Source organism: Tachyglossus aculeatus, chromosome 1 (genome assembly GCF_015852505.1).
Source record: "Tachyglossus aculeatus isolate mTacAcu1 chromosome 1, mTacAcu1.pri, whole genome shotgun sequence".
Taxonomy (NCBI): Eukaryota; Metazoa; Chordata; class Mammalia; order Monotremata; family Tachyglossidae; genus Tachyglossus; species Tachyglossus aculeatus.
In genome coordinates, this window is record NC_052066.1 from 82,160,405 (window position 1) to 82,167,934 (window position 7,530).

Consider the following 7,530-nt stretch of genomic DNA (forward strand, 5'->3'; position numbering starts at 1 on the left):
GTGCCTTCATCTGCAATCGTTCTGGTAGTGGACCCATAGAGTTTTCTCGGTAAAAATATGGAAGTGGTTTACTGCTGCCTCCTTACACACAGGAAACCTGAGTCTCCACCCTCCACTCTCTCCCGTGTTGCTGCTGTCCAGCCCAGGTGAGTTTTGAGATTGCCTTCCCCTCGCTAGTCACTGCACAAGCTAGGAATGGAATGGGTAGGCCTCTGCTTGACTCTCCCTCCTATAGTTGAGACTGGTAGAGTACTAGAAACCCTCCAGGTGCATCCTCACTGTGCCTCGTTCTCACCTGTCCCGCTGTCGACTGCCGGCCCACGTCATCCCCCTGGCCTGGAATGCCCTCCCTCCGCACATCCGCCAAGCTAACTCTCTTCCTCCCTTCAAAGCCCTACTGAAAGCTCACCTCCTCCAGGAGACCTTCCCAGACTGGGCCCCCTCCTTCCTCTCCCCTTCCTCCCCCTCCCCATCCCTCCTGCCTTACCTCCTTCCCCTCCCCACAGCACCTGTACATATGTATGTATGCTTGTACATATTTATTACTCTATTTTATTTGTATGTATTTATTCTATTTATTTTATTTTGTTAATATGTTTTGTTTTGTTGTTTGTCTCCCCCTTCTAGACTGTGAGCCTGCTGCTGGGTAGGGACTGTTTCTATATGTTGCTAACTTGTACTTCCAAAGCGCTTAGTACAGTGCTCTGCACACAGTAAGTGCTCAATAAATATGATTGAGTGAATGAATGAATGAATGAACCCTGAGAGGGTGAAGCATTGGAGTAGGCAAAAGACCATTGTCTTCCCTCCCAAACCTTGTCCTCTCCCTGACTTTCCCATCTCTGTTGACGGCACTACCATCCTTCCCGTCTCACAAGCCCGCAACCTTGGTGTCATCCTCGACTCCGCTCTCTCATTCACCCCTCACATCCAAGCCGTCACCAAAACCTGCCGGTCTCAGCTCCGCAACATTGCCAAGATCCGCCCTTTCCTCTCCATCCCAACCGCTACCCTGCTCATTCAAGCTCTCATCCTATCCCGTCTGGACTACTGCACCAGCCTTCTCTCTGATCTCCCATCCTCGTGTCTCTCTCCACTTCAATCCATACTTCATGCTGCTGCCCGGATTATCTTTGTCCAGAAACGCTCTGGGCATATTACTCCCCTCCTCAAAAATCTCCAATGGCTACCAATCAATCTGCGCATCAGGCAGAAACTCCTCACCCTGGGCTTCAAGGCTGTCCATCACCTCGCCCCCTCCTACCTCACCTCCCTCCTCTCCTTCTACTGCCCAGCCCGCAACCTCCGCTCCTCCACCGCTAATCTCCTCACTGTACCTCGTTCTCGTTCACTGTACCCAGCCCTCCCTCTGCCCCTCCGCCAAGCTAGCTCTCTTCCTCCCTTCAAGGCCCTACTGAGAGCTCACCTCCTCCAGGAGGCCTTCCCAGACTGAGCCCCTTCCTTCCTCTCCCCCTCGTCCCCCTCTCCATCCCCCCATCTTACCTCCTTCCCTTCCCCAAAGCACCTGTATATATGTATATATGGTTGTACATATTTATTACTCTATTTATTTATTTATTTATTTATTTTACTTGTACATTTCTATCCTATTTATTTTATTTTGTTGGTATGTTTGGTTCTGTTCTCTGTCTCCCCCTTTTAGACTGTGAGCCCACTGTTGGGTAGGGACTGTCTCTATGTGTTGCCAATTTGTACTTCCCAAGCGCTTAGTACAGTGCTCTGCACATAGTAAGTGCTCAATAAATACGATTGATTGATTGATTGATTGATTGATCATTGGGTCAGACACAGTTCCTGCTCCACGTGGAGCTCACAGACAAAGGGAGCAGGAGAAGAGGCAGAATTGCCTAGCAAAAAGAGCATAGGCCTGGACGTCCGAGGACCTGAGTTCTAATACCAGCTCCACCACTTGTCCTCTCTGTGACCTTGGGCAGGTCACTTGACTTCTCAGTTCCATCATCTGTAAAATGGATTAAATAAGACTGTGAGCCCCATGTGGGACACGGATTGAGTCCCTCCTGATTAGAATGTATCTACCCCAGAGCTTAGTACAGTGAATGGAACATCATTGTAATGATAGTCGTATTTGTTAAGTGCTTACTATGTGCCAAGCATTGTTCTAAGCACTGGGATAGATACAAGGTAAGCATGTTGGACACAGTCCTTGTCCCTAATGGGGCTCACAGTCTTGATCCCATTTTACAGATGAGGTAACTGAGACACAGAGAAGTTAAGTCACACAGGAGACATGTGGCAGATCCGGGATTAGAGCCCAGGTCCTTCTTACTCCCAGGCCAATACTCTTTCCACTAGGCCACACTTGGCAAATATCATTTACAAGAAAAAGTCAATGAATCTCCAATTTACAGATGGGTAAACTGAGGGTCAGCAAAGTTAAGTGTGCCCAACCCAAGTTTGGAAGCTGCTCCTATGGGAACAGGAACCCTGGGAAGTGAAGGCAAGGTTGCAGAGCAGGACAGGGAACAGTCAGTAGTCCTACAGGGAAAGCTCTCTGGGCTCGGTGGTTCTGACAGACTTCCATATGACAACATTCGGAATCAATCAATCAATCTTTTGTATCTATCGAGCGCTTACTGGGGGCATAGCGCTGTACTCAGTACTCGGGAGAGTACAATATAACAAAGTAGGTGGACACAGGCTCACATGCTCATAACAAACTTACGGTCTAGAGGAATGGAAATGGGTGATTGATTTTTCCCCATCTTGGGACCTTCAAAAACCAGTAGATGCCTGGCCTTCTAAGGCTAAGAGGGGAAAGGAAGGGGAGAAAGGAGAATGAAGACTTTGGGAGCTGGCTTTGACTTCCCCAGGAAATCATGGTCATCCTCGTGCCTTCCCCCAGCCACCCCCACCCTCTCCCCACTACCCTACTTACTGCTTCCATCTGTGTGGGCTGGGGCTTCTGGGCCATTGGTTTAGCTCTCTACTTACTTTTCACTGATGTGTATATGCAATGTGGTTAAACAGCCTGCAGATTCAGATCAGAGCAGTTAAGATTATCGTCCTCCTGCCTACACAGAAAGAATTATTCCCATATCCTACACCTCCACTCTCAGATGGGCCCTGAGACAGGAGCAAAAATCTCTCATAGAGAAATCATTCTCTTCAACCCCAAATTCACTACCAAGTTTTCCATGGGCAAATGGATTCTTAAGTTGGGGAGCATGAGAACACAACTGAATTATTTGCAGAAAGGCTGAACCTCAAAGTAATTATGCAGCATAATTTGTTGCCTTCGATATTCAAAGAAGACACCGCTGACAGTGAAATTCTGTTATTAGTGCATGTGGCTGCAAAGGTCAATATGGAACCCACTGTCCCAGCTGCGATATTTGCACAAAAGGCGGTCTCTTGTTGTTTTGTTATGCTTAATGTTTACAGCACCTAGCACTGTTTTTTGCTTCCTCATCTCTCTTTCCTTACAAACCATTTGCCTCTCTGATTTTGACAGTAGTTCACCATACAGACCTATCCTCAGTAACTGGCTCCCAGATTGCAGCTGAGATGCAGCATTGTCTGGACTTTCTCTTAAAACATCCTTAAATTGTTTCCTCTGCCCTTCTAATAATAATAATAAGTGCTTACTTCGTGCCAGGCACTGTAGTAAGCACTAGGGTGGATACAAGCAAACCGTATGGTGGACACAATCCAAGTCCCACATGGGGCTCACAGTCTTAATCCCCATTTTACAGATGAGATAACTGAGGCCCAGAGAAGTGAAGTGGCTTGCCATCATACAGCAGACAAGTGGCAGAGCCAACATTAAAACCCAGATCCTTCTGATACACAGTCCCATGTTCTATGCCTTAGGCCATGCTGCTTCTTGCTTTCCCACGCTGCTTCTCACTTTCAGTTTCCTAATTTCAGCTCCCCATGCTGCAGCAGTTTAGGTCCCCCATGTAGTTCATCCTTTTTTCTTCCTTTTTTTCCCTCATGGTGTTTTTAAGCACTCACTATGTGTCAAGCACTGTTCTAAGCCCTGGGGTGGGAAACAGTCCCTGTCCCAAATGGGGCTCACAGTCCAAGTAGGAAGGAGGACAGGTATTCAATCCCCATTATACAGATGATGAACCTGAGGCACTGAGAAGTTAAGTGACTTGCCCAAAGTCACACAGCAGACAAGTGGAGGAGCTGGGGGGCAGTTTTACAGAATTTTTTTTAATCAATAAATTGTATTAAGTGCTTTCTATGTACAGAGCACTGTACTAAATTCTTGGGAAAGTACAGTACAACACACAATGTGCCAGGCACTGAACTAAGCACTGGAGTAGATGAAAGCAAATTAGGTTGGACAAAGTCCATGACCCACATGGGGTTTACCATCTTAATCCCCATTTTATAGTCAAGGTAATTGAGGCACAGAGAAGATAAGTCAGTCAGTCGATCATATTTATTGAGTGCTTACTGTGTGCTGAGCACTGTATTAAGCACTTGAGAGAGTTCTATATAACAGACACATTCCCTGCCCGTAACGAATTTACAGTCTAGGTCACACAATAGACAAGGGTCAGGGATGGGATTAGAATCCAGATCCTTCTGACTTCAAGGCCTCTGCTCTATTCATTCATTCAGTTGTATTTATTGAGTGCTTAGTGTGTGCACAGCACTGTACTTAACACTTGGCTCTATCCACTAGGACATGCTGCTTTTCTCTTCTCATTCTCCTCATGGGTCCCACTCAGATAACTGTGTTAAGGTGAGCCTAGCTTTTGCTTCTAGAAGACTTAATATTTTCCATGCATTCATTCATTCTATCATATTTATTGAGCACTTACTGTGTGCAGAGCACTGTACTAAGCGCTTGGGAAGTACAAGTTGGCAACAAATAGAGACGGTCCCTACTCAACAACGGGCTCACAGTCTTGAAGGGGGAGACAGACAACAAAACAAAGCATGTTGACAGGTGTCAAGTCATCAGAACAAATAGAAATAAAGCTAGATGCACCACATTAACAAAATAAATAGAATAGTAAATATGTACAAGTAAAATAAATAGAGTAATAAATCTGTACAAACATATATACAGGTGCTGTGGGGAGGGGAAGGAGGTGGGGCGGGGGGGGTGGGGAGGAAGAGAGGAAAAAGGGGGCTCAGTCTGGGAAGGCCTCCCAGAGGAGGTGAGCTCTCAGCAGGGCCTTGAAGGAAGCACTTCTGCAGGGGAGATTCAGCCTGATAGGAAGTGTGTCAACCTAAATGCTTCTCTGAATGCTTCCTTCCAAGGCTTGTTGGTGGCAGAGACCATATCCACTAACTCTTTGATATTGCATTCATTCAATCGTATGTATTGAGCACTTACTGTGTGCAGAGCACTGTACTAAGCGCTTGGAAAGTACAATTTGGCAACATATTGCGCTCTCCCAAGCTCTTAGTACAGTGCTCTACTCACAATAAGCACTCAAAAGATACCATTGATTGATTAATCAAAACATCTAAATCAGCAGTATGCTCCCTGCAGGATGGCCATGGACTGACTGGAGGCATTTGTTCCGTTGGACCAGCAGTTTATAAAATAAGGGTCTACCTCTACATCTAAATCACCATGATCATCACCCTAAGTTTGTGCTCTGCTTTAGAAGATAGAGAAATTTCAGGAAACAAAAAGAAAAGTCTCTTCTTTTCTAGACTGAGTTGGATAATTAAAATCAAGATCCATTTAGGAGGTTGGATGATCTGGCTCATCCACAGTGTGCCTTGTGGAAAGAACACAGGCCTGAGATTCAAGGGGCCCAAGATTCAAAAGACCAGGGTTCTAATCCCAGCTCTGCCACTTGCCTACTGTGTGAGTTTGGGCTAGTCACTTCACTTCTCTGTGCCTCAGTCTCCTCAATTCTAAAATGGAAAGTTTCCCTCAGGATCACACCTGGAGAGTTTCCAGTACTCTACCAGTCTCAGCTACATGAGGGAGAGTCAAGCAGAGTCCTATCCATTCCATTCCTAGCTTGGGCAGTGGCTAGCGAGTGGAAGGCCATCTGCTACAAGTCAAAATTCACCTGTGCTGGTCAGCAGCAGCATGGGAGAGAGTCGAGGGCGAAGACTCAAGTTTACTGAGCAGAAGGTGGCATTGGTAAACCACTTTTGTATTTTTATTCATTCATTCATTCAATCGTATTTATTGAGCGCTTACTGTGTGCAGAGCACTGTACTAAGTGCTTGGGAAGTACAAGCTGGCAACATATAGAGATGGTCCCTACCCAACATCAGGCTCACAGTCTAGAAGGGGGAGACAGACAACAAAAGAAAACATGTAGACAAGTGTCAAAACCCTCAGAATAAATAGAATTACAGCTATGTGCACATCATTAACTAAATAAATAGAGCAGTAAATATGTACAAGTAAAACAGAGTAATAAATCTGTACAAATATATACAAGTGTTGTGGTGAGGGAAGGGGGTAGGGCAGGGGGTGGATGGGGAGGAGGAGAGGAAAAAGGGGACTCAGTCTGGGAAGGCCTCCTGGAGGAGGTGAGCTCTCAGTAGGGCTTTGAAGGGAAGAAGAGAGCTAGTTTGGCAGATGTGTGGAGGGAGGGCATTCCAGGCCAGGGGAAGGACGTGGGCCGGGGGTTGATGACGGGACAGGAGAGAACGAGGCACAGTGAGGAGGTTAGTGGCAGAGGAGCAGAGGGTGCGGGTTGGGCTGTAGAGGGAGAGAAGGGAGGTGAAGTAGGAGGGGGCGACGGGATGGAAAGCCTCAAAGCCTGATTGTAGATGGAGGTGGGGCATTCTGGGAGAGATGTGTCAATGGCATCACTAAGGATCGGAAACGATTTGACGTAAGACAAAACAACAATACAAAATAGAAATTAAATGCCTGTTCTCCCTCTATTAAGACAGTGAGCTCCATTTGGATTGTGTCCAGGCTTATTATCTTTTAGCAAGACCAGTGCTTGTCACATAGTAAACACTTATCAACTGTAACTACTAAGATCTTTCTTATTGCAGTGTGAGCAGCCCTGCAACTGGAGAAGTCTGCACTATACAGTCAGCTGCTGAACTCCTGGCCCAATTAATTGTCCAATCAGTGATCAAACAGCCCATCTGACTTCAGCCTGTCTATGGGCCCGTGCCAAGCCATGAAAGCCAAGTAAACTTGGAAACTGGACATCCTTCCTGTCCCCTGTACAATATGGATGCTGCAATTTTTTTTTATTTGTATTCACTTCCGACCCCGAACCTCCCTCTGTCACGGTTCCTTCTGAAGCATTCATGGACTCAGATGTGCTACCAGAACTAATGGAATGTGCTCAAATTGCACAAAATCATCACACTTCTAAAAAATGCCAAATAGAACATCAGCCCATTCTTTTCCATGCCTGGCGGAAAGCAAGCCACATCTCATGTGCCTCCTTGTCTGGTGTCCCTGGGGGCATCAATGACCACCCGATCCCATTCCCCAAAAGGGGCCATGATCCATGCCAACCAACCCCTCCTGCTGCAGGTCCATCTCTAGAATCAACAGGAAGGATTCTTCTACTTCAATCTAGGACCGAG

The 7,530-nt window shown here is 46.5% G+C and overlaps 1 non-coding gene across 1 annotated transcript; it reads left to right on the forward strand.

The window, feature by feature from the left end:
• Nucleotides 1–5,886: 5,886 nt before the first annotated feature.
• Nucleotides 5,887–6,022, forward strand: LOC119937995. The gene has a single exon (XR_005454321.1). It is a non-coding gene; the product is annotated as a small nucleolar RNA SNORA7 (small nucleolar RNA).
• Nucleotides 6,023–7,530: the final 1,508 nt, after the last annotated feature.